We start from the raw sequence: 22003 nt of genomic DNA on the forward strand, positions 1-22003 counted from the left end.
ATTCAAAAGCATGGAAATTATATCAAGTATCTTTTTTTTTTTTTTTGAGATGGAATCTTGCTATATCACCTAGGCTGGAGTGCAGTGGTGCAATCTCGACTCACTGCAAGCTCTGCCTCCTGGGTTCACGCCATACTCCTGCCTCAGCCTCCCAAGTAGCTAGGACTACAGTCACCTGCCACCACGCCCAGCTAATTTTTTGTATTTTTAGTAGAGACGGGGTTTCACCATGTTAGCCAAGATGGTCTCAATCTCCTGACCTTGTGATCCACCCACCTTGGCCTCCCAAAGTGCTGGGATTACAGGCGTGAGCCACCACACCTGGCCTATATCAAGTATCATTTTTGACCACAATGGAGTAAAACTAAAAATCAATAAGAAGAGGAACTTTGGAAGTAGTACAAATACATGAAAATTTAAAATTCTCCTGAAAGACCAATAGGTCAATAAAGAAATTAAAAAGGAAAATTAATTTTTTTGAAACAAGTTAAAAAGCAACATGCAAAAATCTAAGAGATAAGGCAAAATTGGTACAAACAGGAAAGTTTACAGCAATAAATATCTACATCATAAAAGTAGAAATACATCAAACAAACAGCATAACAATGTACCTAAAGGAACTAGAAAAGCAATAACAAACCAAACACAAATTAGTAGAAATAAAATAAAAGACCAGAGTATAAAAAAATTAAAGACTAAAAAAGCATTACAGAAGACCTAGAAAAATATAAGTTGCTTTTAAAAACATAAAAACAGGCCGGGTGCGGTGGCTCAAGCCTGTAATTCCAGCACTTTAGGAGGCCGAGACGGGCGGATCACAAGGTCAGGAGATGGAGACCGTTCTGGCTAACCGGGTGAAACCCTGTCTCTACTAAAAAATACAAAAAACTAGCCAGGCGAGGTGGCAGGCACCTGTAGTCCCAGCTACTTGGGAGGCTGAGGCAGGAGAATGGCGTAAACCCGAAAGGCGGAGTTTGCAGTGAGCCGAGATCCCGCCACTGCACTCCAGTTTGGGCGACAAGGCGAGACTCCATCTCTAAAAAAAAAAAAAAAAAAACAAACAAAAAAAAAAAAAAAAAACATAAAAACAAAATTAACAAACCTTTTGCTAGACTAAGAAAAAAAAAAGAGAAGAATCAAATAAATGACATCAGAAAACACATAACTGGGACCACAGAAATGCAAATAATCATTAAAGACTATTCTGAACAACTATATATCAACAAATTGAAAAATCTAAATGAAATGGATAAATCCCTGGACACATAAAATCTACAAAGATTAAACCTGGATTAAATAGAAAACCTCATCAAACCAAGAATGAGTGACAAGTTTGAAGCTGTAATAAAAGTTCTTCCCTCAAAGTAAAGCTCAGGACCTGATGGCTTCACTGCTGAATTCTACCAAATTTTTGAAGAAGAACCAATACCAATTCCACTCAAGTCCTGCAATATAAAGAAGAGGAGGGAACACACCCAAACTCTTTATATGAAGCCAGTATTATATCAAAACCGGAAAAAGACACAACAACAACAACAAAAGAAACCTACAAGCCAGTATCACCGATGAACATAGATACAAAAATCCTCTTTTAAATACTAGCAAACTGAATTCAATAACACATTAAAAAGATCATTCACCATGATCAATTAGCACTCATCCCTGAGATGCGAGGATGATTCAACAAACACAAATCAATGATGAAACATTGCATTAACAGAACCAAGAACAAAAATCTTATGATCATTTCAATAGATGTTGAGAAAGAATTCAATAAAATTTAACTTCCCTTTATGATAAAAACCCTCAACAAATTGGACATAGAAGGAGAAATGCTTCAAAATAATAAAGGCCATCCACAAGCCCACAGTGAACATACTACTACATGGAAAAAAACTGAAAGTTTTTGCTCTAAGATCAGAAGCAAAACAAGGATGCCCACTTTTACCATCTTTGTTCAACATAATATTGGAAGCCTTGGCTGGTGCAATTAGGCAAGACAAAAAAATGGGTGCCCACATTAGAAAAGAAGAAGTCAAATTAGACTTGTACACTGATAATATGATCTTATGTTTAGAAAAACACAAAAAGTCCCTCAACAACTATCAGAACTGATAAATTCAGTAAATTTGCAAGACACAAAATCAACATACAGATATCAGTAGCATTTATGTATTCCAACAGTGACCAATCTGAAAAGGAAGTCAAGAAAGCACTGCCATTTCCAGTAGCTAAATAGAATATAAAATACCTAGGAATCAATTTAACCAAACATGTCAATAATACGCACAAAGAAAACTATAAAACACTGTTGAAAGATTTGAAGAGGACACACAAGAAATTCTAACGGATTGGAAGAATTAATATTGTTAAAATGGTAATACTGTCGCAGGATCCTTAGGGTGTCACTTCACCAGTCAGAAACTTCTGTGGCCAGTGGTGCCTCTGCTTGAGTTTTGCTAGTGTCCACTAGACATGTTTTGCCCACTTGACCCAGCAGGCTGTGTTCAGTTTGTGTTACCTGAGCAGATCCCACACCTGCCAAAGGTGAGCCAGTTGTGGAGTGGTAATGGGTGTGTAAATTAGCAAGCATGGGGTCCAGCCACTGTGCACAGCCAGGAACATCACTGCCAGGCAGACAGTTCTGCCCAGTGTGGTGAATCTGGCTGAGTCTGGGGTTTTTATGGGCTCAGAATGAAGAAAGTGTGTGCTGATTGGTCTGTGGGCGGCAGGACGTGTATGCTGATTGGTAATTGGTGACCATGGGCAGGCCTGGATAAATCACAATCCAATTGGCTGAAAGGCATCAAGGACGTTCTCACTCTGGGTGGCAGACTCCACCTGGAACTGGCAGTCAACCCCAGACTGCCAGTTCATCTCTGGTTTGAAGTCTGGGCCTCACTGGGAATCCACCCCTTCCTGCCTAGTAACCTGTTTGCCTCCAGCTGCCATCAATACTACCTAAGACAATTTACACATTCAATGCAATGTCTGTGAAAATACATATAACATTCTTCAGATAAATAGAGAAAAAAATCCTAAAATTTATATGAAACCACAAAAGAACCTGAATAGCCAAAGCAATCCTGGACAAAAAGAACAAAGTTGGAGACATCATACCACCTGATTTCAAAATGTAGTACAAAGATAAACTAACCATATAAGCATGATGTGGCATAAAAAAAGACACATTGACCAATGGAGCAAAATAAGTAACACATGTAAATCCACACTTTTACAGTCAACTCATTTTGAGAAAGGCTTCAAAAACAAACAGTGGGAAAAAAAGCATTCTCTGCAATAAATGGTGTGGGGAAAACTGGATATCCATGAGCAGAAGAATGAAATTAAATCCCTATCTTTCACTGTATGTAAAAATAAAATCAAAATGGTTTAAAGCATTAGATCTAAGATCTGAAACTATAAAGTTACTAAAAGAAAGCATTGGCAAAAGGCTCTGGGACATGAATCTAGGTATGGATCTAAGTATAAGACCTCAAAAGCACAGATGACAAAAGCAAAAATAGACAAATGGGATCACCTTAAGCTAAAAAGCTTCTGCACAGCAAAGGAAACAATACACAGACTGAAGAGAAAACCCACAATACAGGAGAAAATATTTGTAAACTATCCATTTGACAAAAGGATTAAACTAGAATATATAAGAAGCTCAAATAACTCAATAGCAAAATATAAATAAATAAAAAATCCAATTTAGTGATGGGCAAAAGATCTGAATAGACATTTCTCTAAAGAAGACATACAAATGGCCAACATATAGAAAAATGCTCACATCACTAATCATCAGAGAAATGAAAAAGTCACAATGAGATATCATCTCACCCCAGTTAAAATGCTTTTATATAAAGGACAGGAAATAATGGATGCTGGAAAGCATGTGAAGAAAGAAAAACTCTTGTCCTCTGTTGGTGGGAATGTAAATTAGTACAGCCACTATCAAAGACAATCTAGAGGTTTCTCAGAAACCTTAAAATACATCTTCCATATGATCCAGCAATTCCACTCCTGAGTATGTATTCAAAGTAAGAAAATCAATATATCAAAGAGTTATCTTCATTCCCACATGTATTGTAGCATGACTCACATTAACCATAATATGGAATCAATCAAGGTGCCCATTAATGGATGAATGTAAAAGAAAATTTGTTGTGTACAATGATATGCTATTAAGTCATAAAAAAGAATGACATCCTGTAATTTGCAGCAACAGGCATAAAACTGGAACTCGTTATATTATGTGACATAAGCCAAGCACAGTGAGACAAATGTTGCAAATTCTCACTCATATGTGGAAGCTAAAAATGTAGATCTCATGAAGATGGTCATTAGATTGGTGGTTACCAGCAAAGGTAGTGTAGAGAGGGTGATAAAGAGAGGTTAATCAGTGAGTGAAAATACAGTTAATAGAAGAAATAAGACCTGGTATTCAATGGATCAGTAAAGTGACTGTAGTTAACATTAATATATCACACATTTCAAAAAAGATGGAAGGTAATAATTTGAATTTTCCAGCATAAAAAGATAAATATTTAAGATGATGGCTATCCCAATTATCCTCACATGTTTACAGGAATTTATCAAATTATCACATGTACCTTGAAAATATATACATCTATTAAGGATCAATATAAAAAAATTAATTACATTAGGGTTTAGCAAGGCAGAAAATATGAAATTAGATCCAACACAAAAGTGTGAGGAGCAGGGAAAATTAAAGTTTGGAAGGGGAATTCTGAGAATCAGGGATTGCTAAGTCATTAGTAAGTTCATCTGAAGAACTGGTGTGAGTTAATAATTTGTAGTGTTAATGTTCTCCAACCAGAGACCAACGAGACTATATCTGTAGTTTAACAAGTTGTGTTTGTTACTCATAATGCATCAAATGTCTCAGTAAGAGTTTGTTAGAAAGGAATTATTGTACAATTTATGTTTACATTAGGTAATTTTGAGGAGAATTTATGGAAGCAGTGTTTTACTCTGGATGCAAGGATAATTCAATGACTTGATATCTTAATACATTTTATCTACAAAGAGGAAAGAGGCTAGTGCAATACTAAAAATAAAATCAGAAAGGAAGCAATAAACACTGACATAAACCAAGATAGGATGTGTGGTTAATATGTAGATAGGACGATGTTCATATTTTATGTTCAGATATGATAACAGAGTGGTCCGGTTTTTGTTTTGATCCATCAAGGTCACAGAGTGGTTTCCTCTGGTGTTGATGACTTGGGAAAGTATTTATGTTCAAAAGGAGAACATTAAGATTTCATTGTGAATACCAGGACAGCTCCAAGATGCCAAGAGCTGCCTTTCTCATTCTTTGTAGCTTGCGGAGAAGTCCAAATTGTAATCATAAAGGGAGGATTCATAAATAGATCTAAGGAAGCTGTTGCGATTGCAGAACTACTACCTCTGTGGTCTTGGAAATAAGCATCGGGTGCCAAGCCTGAACCAATGTAGGATGTCAGTGCTGGCAGATGTTGGGCATAATGAAGAAGAGAATAAGGAGAACCTGGATTTGGCCAGCCACGTCTGCTCTGAACTGGGAACTACTGATATCCCTATTTTATAGCTGAAGAAATTGAGTTACAGATTGCTTAAGTTACTTGCCCATTGTTAAAAGAATACTAACTAGAGTTATTAGAATTCAAAGCAAGGCAATCTGTCTTAATTTCACAGTCTTAACCATCTGTCTCTGCCGAGTCTCAAAATAAACAAGAAACGTATGAAAAGATCATCAAAATCACTAGTGCTTGAGAAAATTCCAATCAATGAAAAACAAAAATAAAATTTAATCCCAAACTATCAAAAGTTGAGAAAAGCAATAATATTTTGCATACAAGATATTAGGAAGGAGGGCCTTCTGGTGCATTGCTGGTTTCACATTGAATTGCAGTCAGCTTTGGAAGGTCATTTGTCAGTATCCTTCAAAGCAATTCAAATGATGGAACTTTACTTCTGCAAATTGATTATGTAGAAATAAAAATATCAATATGTAATAAAAAAGACAAATACACATGTGAATACCTATAGCAACATTATTTATAATGACATAAAATGGGAAGCAACCTGATTGCCCATCAAAAGAGCAATAGAGAAATGGATTAACAGTACACACTTTCTATCAACTATTACAAAGCTGTACAAACAGAACATTTACTCTGAACCTACAAGGATCTATAATAGATTCATAGTTCTATAAAATGACTTATTACATTCCATGATGCGATCTCATTTTTAAACTAAACAAAAGGCAACATATTTGTGTATAGGTGGATGTAAGAACAGAAAAATTATTGAATATTCTATACTATGTCAGCATTGCTAACTTCAGAATAAAACATGGGGAAAGCAGGGTGTTCTAGAGAAGCGTGATTAATTTGTGATCATCTTTTTATATTTTGGGATTGTTTTACTTATTATTTTCAGCATGTGCAATTTTTTGTGATTAAAAAATAGTAAGTATAGAATGTTTCTTAGGAGACGAAAGGAATTTGTTATTCCTAAAGAAAGGAGATTTAAAATAATTTTATTCAAATTGAAATATGATACATTTCTTAAAAGACAGTTTTGGTTTAAAAATCATCCAGATTAAAAAAAAATGTTTCATGATATAATTGAAATATTATACAGTATTCTAAAATCAGTTGATAATGTTAAATTAATATTCAAAATTTGGTTCTGACTGTGAAAATTTTTGTTTTTGTCTCCATTTCATGAAAAGCATTCTTATACGACCGATCTTCAGGCTTTACAAAGATGAAATAATTTCCATAAAAATACAACAGTGGCCAGGCGCGGTGGCTTACGCCTGTAATCCCAGCACTTTGGGGGGCCGAGGCAGGCAGATCACGAGGTCAGGAGATCGAGACCACGGTGAAAACCCGTCTCTACTAAAACTACAAAAAATTAGCCGGGCGCCGTGGCGGGCGTTTGAGTCCCACCCACTCGGGGAGGCTGAGGCAGGAGAATGGCATGAACCCGGGAGGTGGAACTTGCAGTGAGCCGAGATCGCGCCACTGCACTGCAGCCTGGGCGACAGAGTGAGACTCCATCTCAAAAATAATTAATAAATAAATAAATAATAAATAAATAAATAAATAAAAATACAGCAGTGCATGAGCAATGTATGTAGTTATCTGCTCACGATATACATGTCTACAGATATACCTTTTTTTGCTTTTTTATTTCATTTCTGTTCCAGCAACTACAAATGTTATGTTGGCTCATCAGGCCCTATAACAGAACATGTAACTTTAAAAATGGCTAGCGTTTAAATATACTTAAAGAAATCAGAAATTTCTTAGGTATGTCTATTAATAGAGCCTAGAAGTGTCCTCACTTTTATGCAATATTTGTATTTGAGACATAATTTCCTTATGAAAATAACACATAAGAAGTTGGGTTGACTCATCGTCTATTCTTTAGGTTATTGACTCTAATTTTGAAGAATATTGTATATATATTTACATGTATATCATGTACATAAGTATACATATTATGTATTATGTACATATGTATGCACACACTTGCAGAGCAAGTGTTAGCTGGATACAAGTATTAGCTACATATACATGTGTGTGTATTTATGTGTTTATATATATTTATATGTGTAGGCATTAATAGAGTGATGAGTCATTTAACAATGGGGACACATTCTGAGAAATGCATAATTTTGCAGTTTTGTTGTGTGAGCATCATAGGGTGCACTTACACAAACCTAGATGGTTTAGACTACTACTCACCTAGGCTATATGGTATTGCCTATTCTTTCTTGGCTACAAAGCTATAACCATGTTACTGTACTGAACACTGTAGGCCATTGTAACACAATGGTGAATATTTGTGTATCTACACATAAAAGAGGTATTGTAAAAACTTAGGGTCATAATTTTATAAAGTCACCATCGTATAGGTGGTCCATCACTGACAGAAACATGTTGTCATGTGGTACCATGAGGACTCAAACGTAACGTCCATTTTACTTAAACAAAAATATCTGATCAATATATTTGGTTACAGTGATCATGAATTTGAATGAAATGAACTGAATAAGGTGATAATGATTTATAATGAAAACTCCTCATAGTAATCTTATAGTTATTCCCATCCTACCACTAAGCCACACAAAAAGTTTTGAAAGGTTTCAAATAGAATTCATGTATATTAGCAATTATAAATTGACATTCCATGCATGCATGCTTTTCTTTCATTTATACTTCACAACTCCCTTCAATAAAGAGTATCAATTTCTGAAGTTATAATATTATATAAGTACATTTTCTAGAAAAGCTATGTAGCATCACTTGTCAAAAATGGAATTTTTATAATTTGACTGAAATAACCAATATAATAAATAATAAGTAAATTGTCTTTTTAAAGCTAAGAACGGGTACAAAATGTAATATTGTAGTTAATACATCAAAAAGAAATAAAGGTCAACTGTTAGAGCCTAATCTGTCATAGAGGTTTTGTAATTATAGAAGAAGAAGTACATTTGAAAAATACATCTACAGAGAGTAATTTAATGTCAAGTGTCAACTTTGCCATACTGTTAAGATCTTGAGGTAACCTTGTCACACCTGAAACACAAATACTCCCAGATCTGGTGTCCTATTCATTATGATATTTCTTGAGCTATCCTACAAGCTACAGCCAATGAAAATTATCTCATAACCTACTTTTTAAAAAGTCATCCATAATTAATGTCTACAGATATATAGCACTCACATTTTGACAAGGAGCATCAGGGTGCCAATAACTCTTCGACCCAGACAGTTTTATGTGTCTTCTCTTCAATAATTACCATTTTGGAAAGCTTTCAAGTGATATCTCTTATTACGGTAGGATAGTTTTCTGATAAAGTTCTAATACATGTGTCCTTATTTAAGGTGAGTCCTAAGATGGCCAGGCCAAACTTAACAAAGTCAAGTGTATAAATTATTAAGCATCCACTTGAAGGACTCCACTTTGTTGAAATATACCTTAAAGCTAGAAACCCGCTGTCTATGGAAATGATTTGTTCCTGAAGACTTTGACATCAAAAGTCAAATTATAAGTAGGCACGAACACGTTATTTATCTTGAAGATATCATGCTCTTTTGATATTCAGGTCCAGTAGTCTCTCCTCATGTGTTTAATTTTTATAACCATACAAAAATGGCTACTTTTCTGAAAAGAAGTAGTGACATAACATTAAAATTAAATGAGGATTGAAGGAAAAGTTTAATCAGTCATCTTTTTATCAACTCTTTGGAAACACAGTACCTTTCATGCATGAATAAGAAAAATACTTATTTGTTCAGCATTTTACAAGGCATGATTTCTTTGTCTCTTTACAGCACTTCTTCTTACCCTACCTCTTCATAATTTATGCCTGTTTTTTAAAAAGTTTAACTTTTTTCAACTCATTAATTTATCAAACAAATCCGATATGAAAAAATCAGATTTTAGCATACATCATTCTTTTAGCTGGCTATTACATCATGGTGCAACAAGAAATGCTTAGATCAGATTCATGGGTAATGGTCCGTTTCTGTTTTTCTAATGCCCATAGATCCCTATTGAATTATTATATAGTTTATGTGTTTGTAATCTAACTATTAGTAGAATATAGACATCTTTGGCAACCAAACTGAATTCAGTCACCTGGGTACCACTTAATGATATGTCATAAACTGCTTCATGATTTAATGAGATCATTTCTTGTTTTATTTCATTATAACGATATATCATAACAATTTATGTTAGATCATTAAGAGTGTTGCAACAGATTCAACTTCAAATCTCAAGTCCATCAAAATATCAGTTTATAAAGAGAATAAGCTGGCAGAACTTCTTTTTAAAACTACAACCTGAAATGTAGACTGTCAAGTCAGTCAACCAACAGTTTGATTATTATGAAGGCCAACCGTATCATAAGAAACAGTCAAATATATTTTAAACATTATTTCACTTTTTAAACTGATATAACTTCTGACAAGTATCATAGACAAATAATTTTATCAGTTGATAAAGTCTTTAGAAATGTTTACGGCAACATTTTAAATAACTGTAAAGGAATGTTTTGCCTTATCAAAACACTTTTCTATATTTCTTTTTTTTTTTTTTTGGAGATGGAGTCTCACTCTGCAATCCAGGCTGGAGTGCAGTGGCATGACCTTGACTCACTGCAACTTCTGCCTCCTGGGTGCAAGCAATTCTTCTGTCTCAGCCTCTCAAGTAGCTGGGACTACATTTTTGTATTCTTAGTAGAGATAGGGTTTCATGATATTGGCCAGGTCGGTCTCGAACTCCTGACTTCCTGATCCGCCCTCCTCGGCCTCCCAAAGTGCTGGGATTACAGACGTGAACCACCACACCAAGAATCTATATTTCTTAAATGTTTCTAATCAACATACATAGATATCTGTGTCAGAATCTCTACAGAAAACAAGACAGTACCACTTTCACTGACACTTTTGTTTGACTTCTATATGCAGTTACTGATATCTTGTTTTAAGTTATACATTATATATGTTCTACAGGACTGAGACTAACATGAGGAATGTGAGGCACTCATATTGGTCACAAAATTTAAGTGCAAAAACTCAGTGATCAAGATAAAAATTATAATACTTCTATAACATGTAAATATGTATTTACATGTTATATTTAAAATCCAAATTATTTTTTAAATTCATACTCAATAAAATAAAAAATATTAAATAAAGACAGAATCAGTATGTTCCAAACCTTACTCGGATGCTGAGCACAAGGGAATCAATTGATTACAGGGTGAGAACCACAGAGGTTGAAGTTCTGAGAAGTTAGGTAGACATTTTCAAGGAGCTTGCAGAGTGGCAAATGTAACAATTTTATGTATCAACTTAATTGGATTAACAGATGCTGAGATAGCTGGTAAAACATTACTTCTGAAGGTATCTGGGAGGGTGTTTCTTGGAATCAGTTGGCCTTTGAATTTGTAGACTGAGTAAAGGAGAGCCAACCTCACTAACATTGAGAGGTTAAGCCAGTTGGACTTCCTGGGTCCAATGGTGACTTGGAGAACTTTTCCGTGCCTAGCTAAAGGTTTGTAAATGCACCCATCAGCACTCAGTAAAAACACATCAACCAGCACTCTGTAAAATGGACCAATCAGCAGGATGTGGGCGGGACCAAGTAAGGGAATAAAAGCTGGCCACCCAACCCAGCAGCAGCAACCCGCTGTGTTTATTTTCCATGCTGTGGAAGCATTGTTATTTCGCTCTTCAGGATAAAGCTTGCTGCTGCCCGCTCTTTGGGTCCACACTACCTTTAAGAGCTGTAACACTCACTGAGAAGGTCTGCAGCTTCACTCCTGAAGTCAACAAGACCACGAACCCACCAGAAGGAAGAAACTCCGGACACATCTGAACATCTGAAGGAACAAACTCTGGACACACCATCTTTAAGAAATGTAACACTCACAGTGAGGGTCCACGGCTTCATTTTTGAAGTCAGTAAGACCAAGAACCCGGACACAATGTGGGTGAGCATCATCCAATCCATTGAGCCTGAAAAACGTCAACCTTGCTCCCTGGTGGAGGTGGAAAATCCACCTTTTCCCACCCTCAGACATGGGCACATCTGGCCTTCAGAGTGGGATTAGACTTACGCAACCTTTAGGCCTTTGGACTTGGACTCATTTTCACAACCAGCTTTCCTCGTTCTCCACCTTGTAGACATCAGATCATGGGACTTCTCAGCCTTGAAAATCACATGAGTCAATTCTCATAATTCTCTCTCTCTCTCTCATATATGTAGTGATATATAATATATATAATTATGTAGAGATTATATATAATTATATAGAGAGACATTCATATGTATAGTTATGTATATATAGAGAAATCTATCTGCTTATCTATCTTACATACTGTTGATTTTGTTTCTCTGTAGAACCGTGACTGAAACAGTAATATTCTGTGCTAGCTGGGAGAAATTTAGAGACATTTACAAATACTTTTATTTTGCAGAAAGAAAAAGAGAGGTATTTTTGTTACAGGGAGATGTAATAGGAATATTTCATAAACTTTTGAGTCAGACGCCTCCTGCTTGCATAACTCAGTAGGAATTTTGTAAAACGAAGTAAGAATTTATCTAGCAACACTTACAAAAATATAGTCAATATAGATTGTTGAATTAAATAAGCCACTTAAAACATCTAAAATGAGCATAATTCAATTTAAATTTTAAGAAGCTGAAAAAGTATACAATATATTATCTGCTTTTATTCACACAAATTATAAAATGATATCTGGAAAAGCGAGATAACGATTATGTATTTTGGAGAAAAAAGCGTTATGCAGGATGTATGTTCGTGTGTGTAGAAGTATATACATATATTTTTAAAGTAAATTTCATATGTGTGTGTACTCATCATTTAATTCCTGAAAATAATTATTTACATGTGTTGTTGAACTCTAAGCATTTATGCTAATTAACTGTAGAAGAAAACAGCAGTTTAGAAGACATTCTGTGGTATGACCAATATCATAATAATTGATATGTCTTGACTTCATAGAAAAAAATAAGACTTTCAATTCCTATGCTGTATTTCTCAATAGAAAAAAGTATGAATAGCAATTAATTTCTACATATAAGAAAAATACTTTAGTAAAAATACATATTGTCATCAAATATGTGTCCATTTACTGTATTGTTTATTTCTAATGTATCCTAACATTATGCAATGTTAATGAAAAATAAAATTACATGTATGTTTCTTTTGTGGATGTATTCATAAGCATGTATATACAAATATATGCACACACATATTAACTATTGTGAAATACTGGGATTCTTCTGTTCATCTTTAATTTTTTGAAAAGTATGACTACAGAATTGTTTTAACTACTTAAACAATATTATTTAAAAAGATTGTATTTAAAAGATTTTAAAAGAAGTATTTAAAAGATTGAATTAAAAAGTTAGAATGAAGAAATATTGTTAAAACAGTCAGGAAATTGAGGCACTTCTGTATCCCCATATTTGTGTGTTAAATTCTTCCCTAATCAAGTAGATCAATTAACATAAAATAGTTATGGAACCACAGCCTAATAAATACATGGAACATTAACTTGGTTAGAAAGCATTTTGAGATTTTCAAGTTAAAGATGGCTAAAAAATTAAATCACATATATTTACTTCATTTGGGGAGATACCCCTCTCTTCCCATTAGACTTCTATTACAGTACCCTACTCAGTTAAGTGAGGAATCCTCTGAAGTTCCATAGTTATACTTCAAGCTGAATCAAAATTTCAAATTCCTTTTATAAGTGGAGGCTTCCTTTTGGCATTACTACTTAATTAAAAATACAATATAGAAAAATATATACATGCATCACATGGATACGTGTGTGTGTGTGTGTAAGATGACTTTCTCAACTAAGGTCTAACTTCAAACAGCTTTTGTTCTCTCATTGCCTTTCATTTTTTGTCTGTCAGATGCATGACAATAGCTGCTATATCATTTAAAACCAGAAAAAAAAAAAGATAAATTACTCATACCTGTTAATATGATTTCATAGCAAGGCTTTATTTTATTTATTCTTAAAAAGTGTTTCTAATTGTTGATTTTGTGTGCATGTTTTTATCTGTGTCCAACTTCATGCTCACACATATGATATCACATCTTTTTTATTGCTAGAGTATATCCAGTTACGTAAGAGGAGAGCAGAAGGAGAAATCTTCGCCCACATTTCCTCCCTCATACATCATCCTGGGTACATTGTATGTTGACCCTACTGCTAAAGATCAAATGGCTAGAAATATAGGCAATACTCAACAGTTTTCAAACCGGGTAGAACACAGCAGGACACTGGCCAGTACTTGCTGAACATCACTCATTGCCAGAAGATCCTCTTTGATCAACAAAAAGCATTGAACAGGCAGTTACTTGAACGTTGCTTTAGGTGAAAGTTGTGAATCGAGTTCTCCCTTCATCAATAACACTTGCAGGGATAGTAGTATGGTAATAATAATAGCTATTTTTTTATTGAGTGCTTACTATGTCTCAAGCACTCTCTATATATTATCACATGTAATACTATTGCACTTGATTTAAGTCCAAGTGTATTGCCTCTGAAATTGATTAGCCACTACCAGTTATCTTGCCTCTATAGGGACTAGGAGGCCAAGTTCATTATATGTAGTAACCATAATCCCTTTCTATAAAATGGGGAAAATAATATCAAACTTACAGTATTCCTATACACAAACCAAATAGGGTCTCTGACATATAATAGGTCCCAGAAAAATGCCAGTTTCCTTCAATTCTCATAAAATATATATCATGAAAATATGTATGAGTCATCTTCCATGTATGCAGGAGAAGTAAGTCTATTAAAATGTCTTAGCTTTTACAGATATATTACCACTGGAATACTTGTTTGCTTTGTGTTTAAAAAGAGGTACCTGGCTTCATTGAGACGGTCTAATACCTTCAAAAGAAATATCAAACTATTTCAGTAAAATCCAAAATAACTAAAAGAATACACTTCACCCATTGAGATTTATACACCATGTTATTTGTTCATCATACATATCTCATTTAGTCTTATAGGCTAGTTATTCTTACTAATCGATATTCATATTACAGATGAAAGAAACAGGTACAGGCAATTTTGGTAATTTATACAAGGGCCCCTCACAATGAAGTAGAGGTAAATTATGAATTTCAATCCAAATCTGTTGACTCAGAATCTCATGTTTTTAATGACTAAGGTTTTCTTACTCTCTCGTAGCAAAACATAAAAATTTAGATTTTTTAACCTTATCTTTTTATTTGTGTGTCTGTGTGTGTGTGTGTGTGTGTGTGTCTGTGTGTTTGAGATGGAGTTTTGCTCTTGTTACCCAGGCTGGATAGCAATGGTGCCATCTCGGCTCACTGCAACCTCCACCTCCCAAGTTCTATTGATACTCCTTCCTCAGCCTCCCTATTAGCTGGGATTACAGGCACCCACCACCACACCTGGATAATTTTTGTATTTTTAGAAGAAAAGGGATTTCACCAGGTTGGCCAGGCTGGTCTCGAACTCCTGACCTCAGGTGATCCACCCACCTCGGCCTCCCAAAGTGCTAGGATTACGGGTATGAGCCACTGAGTCCAGCCTATTTGCAGATATTTAACTTGAAATGATTTTTCATCCAAAAATGGGAAATTATGGATATAACTGCATTTTGACATACATTCTAAAAAATACAAAAATAGATCTTAATTGTATTTATTTTTGTTGTTTACTAAAGTATTGCAATATGGAATAATGCACTATTAATTGACAGACTTATACCAACTCTCATTCTTTTAAAACTAGTATCCATTCCCTATATTGTAATACTGGTGGTTACATTGGTTTCCAAGTATTCACTAGCTGTTACAATTCACTTACATTGCACATTACTACCATCTGTGGTTTGAATACCATTGGATCATTTGTTTCCTGAGAATAATTCTTTACATGTGATGTTGAACTCTAAGCATTTCTGCAAATTAACTGTAGAAGGAAACAGTAGTTTAGAAGAAATGTCTAGAATGCGATTTGTTTTTAGACAAGAAGTGTTAAATTATTCTTTTCCTTTTTACAAGACTTTATCAGCCCCTTCTATCTCATATCTGCTGCACAAATTTTGTTTTTCTGTCCTTAAAATGAGACCTTATTAATCTCCCTTCAAAAATTTATACGGCTGCTTATACTACCTTATACTGCTGCTTCTATGATGTGGTTTTCATCTTCCATCCTTTCAAAATTCTGAAATCATATGATTGACTTTTATTCAACCACATCTTCTGATCATAATGATACCAAAAGGCATTGTGGCAATCAATGCAATCCCACTTCCTCTGACAACCACAGTGGTATGATTCCATAAAATATTCCTCATTAAAGACTTGCTATGCCAGAACAAGAACTATCTTCTTAGAGCAGGCATATGTTCACCTCTGCTAGGCTTTGGGTTTATACACAATATGACTATACTCAGTTGTTTAACATGTACCAGTTACAAAGAGCTTCCCTATGCATATTCTCTCTGCATTAAATATTTTCTGGAACAAGGTGCAATACAACAAATTAAATAAACAAGATTTGTTTTACATTTTAACTTCCCAATAACCCTGGCAAAAAAATGCAGGGAAGGCATTAATATTTCCATTGAACATGTGAGAAACCTGAGACTCAAAGATGTTATGCAAATTGTCTCAAGGTCATATAGTTAGTAAGCATTGGAGTTCAGATAAGTGTATCTCTGAGCCAACAGGAATGCCTCCAGTCTCTCTTAGATTTCCTTTCCCTGTACAGAGAGACACTGTAGTGAAGAGTTTAAAAGTTTCTTGAGTCAAAACACTTGGATTCTTCTGATCCTGCTGGACTTCTCTGGCTGTGTTAATTTGGACAAATCACTTAACTACTGTTTGGCTCAATTTTTCTCTTAAGTAAAATGAAGATAATAGATAAGAATTTTACTGACCTTCCTGGGTTGTTGTGAGGTTTTTATGTTTTTTATTTCTTTCTTCTTTTCTTTCTTTCTTTCTTTCTTTCTTTTTTTTTTTTTTTTTTTTCTGTTTTTTTGAGAAAGCAGATGTCACTATGTTGCAAGGCTGGAGCTATTCACAGGCCCAATCATAGCATACTGCAGCCTCAAACTCGTGGATGCAAGTGATCATCTTGCCTCAGCCTCTCAGATAGATGAGGCTATAGTCATGTACCACTGCGCCCAGTAAGTTGTGAGTTTCATGTTACTATCCTTGGTTTATCATGAGCATTCCATTAATTTGGTGATTGTTGAGTTTATATACAAATTAACATTAATAAATTCCAAACCATCTGTTTTTAAGAGTGTTCATTTTCTACCTAAAATTAGACAACATATAGCAGGGCAATGAACATCTGAGTGACTTTAAAGGTGGTAAAGCCTGAGAAAAGAGGAATATCTCGACAGTCATAGATGATCTATGGATCAATGCAGGAGAGTGTCCAGAGACAGGGGAAAGGGAAAGAAAATGCCTCAAAAAAAAAGGGAAAAGGAGAGATAAGTGTTGGATATCTTAGATATCCTTTCTCTCCCCTGCCAAAGCAGCCTGTTTGCCAGCACAAGTGAGCAGATTGAGAAATAAGACAGTAGCAGTGGAGACATAAAGATCACCTTTCTGAGTGGTAAACAAACAAATGTGAGGGTCACAGCAGGGTGTGAAGTCAAATAGGTCTGTTAGCTCAATCCAGAATTAGACTGACTTAAAACTCAAACATTAACATGCCCCCAACTCCTCCGAAATGAAGGGAAGGTACAGAATATCTGAATCCAAAGAAGTATCAAGGGAAAGCTTACTCATTTCACTCTGCTGAATCCCAGGAAAAAAGGGCAAAACTGAGCAAAGCCAGCTAGCTTACACCTCGCCAACACATTGATGAGAAAAAAAAAAAAAAAATCACTTCATGCAGGTGGGAAACAGAGCTCTCCCAGTAAAAACAAGCAAAATATGCAAAACCTAGAATGATAAGAAAAAAGTATTTGAGATATTAGATGTGTTAAATAAATGCAACAGAGAAAACTCATCACAAACTCTTACATGCATTAACTTCACTAATTATTAAAGGCATATATTGCATTCAACACAAAATAATGCTATTAGAATGTTTTGCATTTCTTCTATGTTTAAGACACAGGAGGAAATTAAAATGAAATATTCCATTTAAATTTTTATGATAGACTGTGCAGTAGTCTATTTTACCTATGAGACAGAGAAATCAGAGAAAGTTAGCTTTTGCCTATGTCACAAAGCTAATAAATAAAAGGATTGGAGATGAGATTCCAGGAAGTTTGACTCCAATTCTATGCAGAAAATAACAAATATCTCAGCAGGATACCATTGTCTTACTTACGTAAGTAACAAATTATTATCAAAATGTGCTTGTAAAGCAGAAAATAAAACTAAAGCACATGTGATAGCTCTAATGGGAAATAATGATAGTCTAATATCCTCATCATCATAATAAGAATGTACTAAAGTATTACTTCAAAAAAATAAAATCACAATTCTCACTGCAAATGTAAAATGAAACAATGTCAATTAAGCCACCAGTAAGATGCCAAAAATCATTCCAAGAACATTTGAGAAACTGGGTGTATAATGGCAACTTATCAAACAAATTAAGATTGCTAGGTTAGATTTTTAAAATTTATATAATAGTTCTCTTTTATATTTAATTATTAGATATATATAGTAATTGTACTTACTTATGGGGTAAGTGATATTCTGAAATATGCATATTGTTTGTAATTATCAAATGAAAATAATTGGGATATCCCTAATGCTCAGCATTGATCATTTGTGTTAGGAACATTCAAATTCCACTCTTCTAGTTACTTTGAAATATACCATAAATTATTATTGACTACAGTTGCCCCATTGTGCTACTAAACACTAGCATAATAGATTCGATATTTTTTAAATGGCTAATGTCTAATGGAGCCATGCATCATAATTGTTGATGTTTAATCTGTTGCACTGAACAGAGATTCTCTGAATCTCTACTGAAAAAAAAGAATCTACAATTTAATCTCTGGCATTATAGATGCAAAAACTGTTCAATTATTTATAAAGTAAAGCCGTGGTTGAAGTAAAAGAGTACCCAGTAATCTCTTTTGTCTATTTTAAATTTCAAATAATTACTCTAACAGATATATATATGCTTGCTACTTGCTAAATAGAAATACATGTTTCTCTTGGTCACTCAGCGTTATCTCTGACACCTGTCCAGCACTGGAAACACGCAGATAATTATTCATCATTGGCCACACACTTTTTAAATCATGTAATTGTTTCAGTCACATTCTATGATATCTCTTATTGAACTGGAGCTCTCTTTTAAATTTTCCCCCAGATTACCTGACATGGTTGTCTTGATTGGATTACAAATTATTCTGGTATATTATCGAAATTTCAAAAATGTGATTCAAAATAAAAAATAAAACAAACAACAACAAAACAAATACACACACAGAAGTACACACCATTTCTTCCCAGGCCTTTTGTGTCCTAGTCCATAGACCTTCCATAAAGCTTAGTAAATATTACTGTCATTGGCAGCAAATATGAGTTCCCAGATGACTTTTCCAATGAACAATAGACATCAAGGATGGCCACAAGAAGCTCCTGGTTTACTCATTAAACAATCCACTTTAGGGTGACGTTCAAATTCTGCCACTGTCTGAGTTCCTCCTACCTTCTTCATAAGGGCTTTTATCTCTTTATCCTCCTTTTTGCAAATACTTCTTACTTTTTTCTTTCACTTGTGCTCATGCTATCTCCATTGCCTGCAAGGTCTTTTGTTCCCCTTTTTTATCTACTCCCTTCTCTTTCTTAGGTCTGTTCAAATATTATTGCTGCAGTGAAAATTGTCCAGCTCTCCTATTCAGTCTTCTTCTACATTATTGAAGCCTTTAATGTACCTCTTTTAAAAACATAATATTTATCATTTTATTATAATTAGCTGTTTATGTATCTATCTTATCATATCTTTTACAAAAAATATGTATGAGATTTGAAATGAACAAGTGAATAAACCAATGAATGAGTAATTTCTACAAAGCGTGGATGAAATATTTAGTAGCAAAGACATTTGAAAATTATTATAATATGCTTGTAATTTATCATGGTTGACTTATAAAGAAATAGAGGTAATGACATCAAATTCTTGTATTTTTTATGATTCTGTTCAGAGATTACCTCTTTCATGAAGCCTTCTCTCCTCTGCCAAAAGAAAATGTTTTATTCTTTTTATAAATTATTTTAGCTTTTCAGACACAATTTTTCAACAATATAATTTTCTACATATATATATTATAATTTCTTTTCTTTTATTTTGTATTGGATACTGCCAGTTTCTTGAGGTCTTTTTACTTTTTATCCTAAAGACCTAACTCACCATTCGCCTCTTCTTGTTAAATAGGTAATGCTGAGAGAAACTTTCTTTCTCCCTCCATCTCTTTCTCTTTCTGTTATATACACAAAACTCCTCTCTGATAAACTCTTACTATCCACACATTTGAATGAAGACTGAGAGTCTGACTACTACTTTTAAAGAAGTTTCATAGCTCATTATGTTCCTAATACCTTGGCATAATCACCCTTTATTCTGATAAAGTAGCCACCTATGGCTTCAGGAGGGATATGAGTTATTGGACAGAAAAAAGAATCATGTGTAAGAATAAAGAGTGGTAGGGATGACAGAGTTAGTAGAGGAGTAGTGAGAAATTGAGAAGCTGAAATAGATAATACGACATTTTGTTTCGGGAAAGTACTAACAGAAAATTTTATTTGTGTCAAATATTTCCAAGTATTAACCAGTCATGTTGGTCATTTTCAGAAAACTTAAAAAGCAATTAAAAAAAATGCTTTCTCTCAAACTCATAGTTGTTATGATAAATTTCCCTGTCCTAAATTCTGCATTCAATGCAAGAGCTATCCTTCTGAATCAATGAGTCATCATATGAAAGAAACAATGTGTGTGTATAATCCCCGATTCCTGCAAAGAGAAAAAATTGCACATGTCTCATATTGGCAAAGGTTGATGAATGTTTACATGCCCTTAAACAAATGTAATTGTTAGCTAGCTTTCTGCAGAATATAATCCTAAGGATTTCTAAGACAATATTTTCCCATCAAATGTTATGCAAATTATAATGAATTATGATAATTGATATCAAGTGCAGACTTTCTGCTGAAATAAATTCTATTCAAACAAATGTTTTCCATACCATTAGAATTACAAGTTACAAACATGTCTAGTAATTCATTAAGAGCCATTTATTCAGATTCAAGTGTTTGAACACCAGCTGGTTGTCAGAAAGATTTGTCAAATTCTTTCTATAGAAAATCATAAAAAGTTTTAGGGCTGCTTTTAGTGTATCAGTAAATATTCATTATTATCTGAATAAGCAAATCTATGTCTCTGAGAAATTGGAACACTGTGGGACCTAAAGCCTGCAAATAAAATATCACTTCCTTAATAGAATAATAAATCACATTCCTCATGCAGCTCTTGCAATGTCTACAGCTAGAACCTCATGTGAGGAGATTTTTGTTTTATCCAGAAAAAACACCAGATTCTCTATATGCCCATGCATAAAGGCAGTCTTTTTTTTCCCCCTTTGTTTGGGTGATATCTTGACTAAGATTTTATAATTCTTACCTCATTTTGTTTAGGCTGCCATCACATACCCTTTAATAAATACATAATCTTAGAAATCATTCTTAGAAGAAAGCGGTAAAAATTTATTATAGAAACAGATGTGGAACAAGACTCACAACCTTTATGAGTTTAAGTAATGAAAATGGATTTTATCATTTATGTATCAGGCTGCATATTTCAATCTACTCCAATTTCCTAGGAAATGTTCTTAGCATAGTTCTCACAGGCAAACAAAAGGATATTTTACGTGTATTTTCTAGTTTACTCCCTGATCTTGTTAAAGTGTAATACTGAGGCATATTTATTTCAGCTTTATATATAAATACAGGAATATAACTTCCTTGTAGCACTTAATATAAAACCATTAAACACAAATTCACTTTAGCTTCAGATTTTTTTATATTAAAAAGTACAAAATAATAAAAATGTAAAGAATATGGAATCATACAAATTCACATGAACTTAGTAACTACAACAGATGCTTACTGATTTCTTATGTATGTACTTATTTACACCAAATATTTATTAAACAATTTTTAATCTTGTTTTATTGGAGAAAAATAAATAGTTAAGAATAAGATGAAAGGTACTATCCCCTAAGGTAACAGTTCGGTTTTTAAACTTGCTTGAAGCAAAGCAATAACAATAGAGCACAAGAAAACTAAGATAATCTGCGAAATGACTTTCAGACCAAGTTGAAGAATAAAATATTTCAAAATAATTGTTAAAATATGATTAATAGCTGGAAGCCATTCTCCACAGCAGAC

This window comes from Trachypithecus francoisi, unplaced genomic scaffold (assembly GCF_009764315.1).
Source record: "Trachypithecus francoisi isolate TF-2019V2 unplaced genomic scaffold, Tfra_2.0 Lachesis_group0, whole genome shotgun sequence".
Lineage (NCBI taxonomy): Eukaryota > Metazoa > Chordata > Mammalia > Primates > Cercopithecidae > Trachypithecus > Trachypithecus francoisi.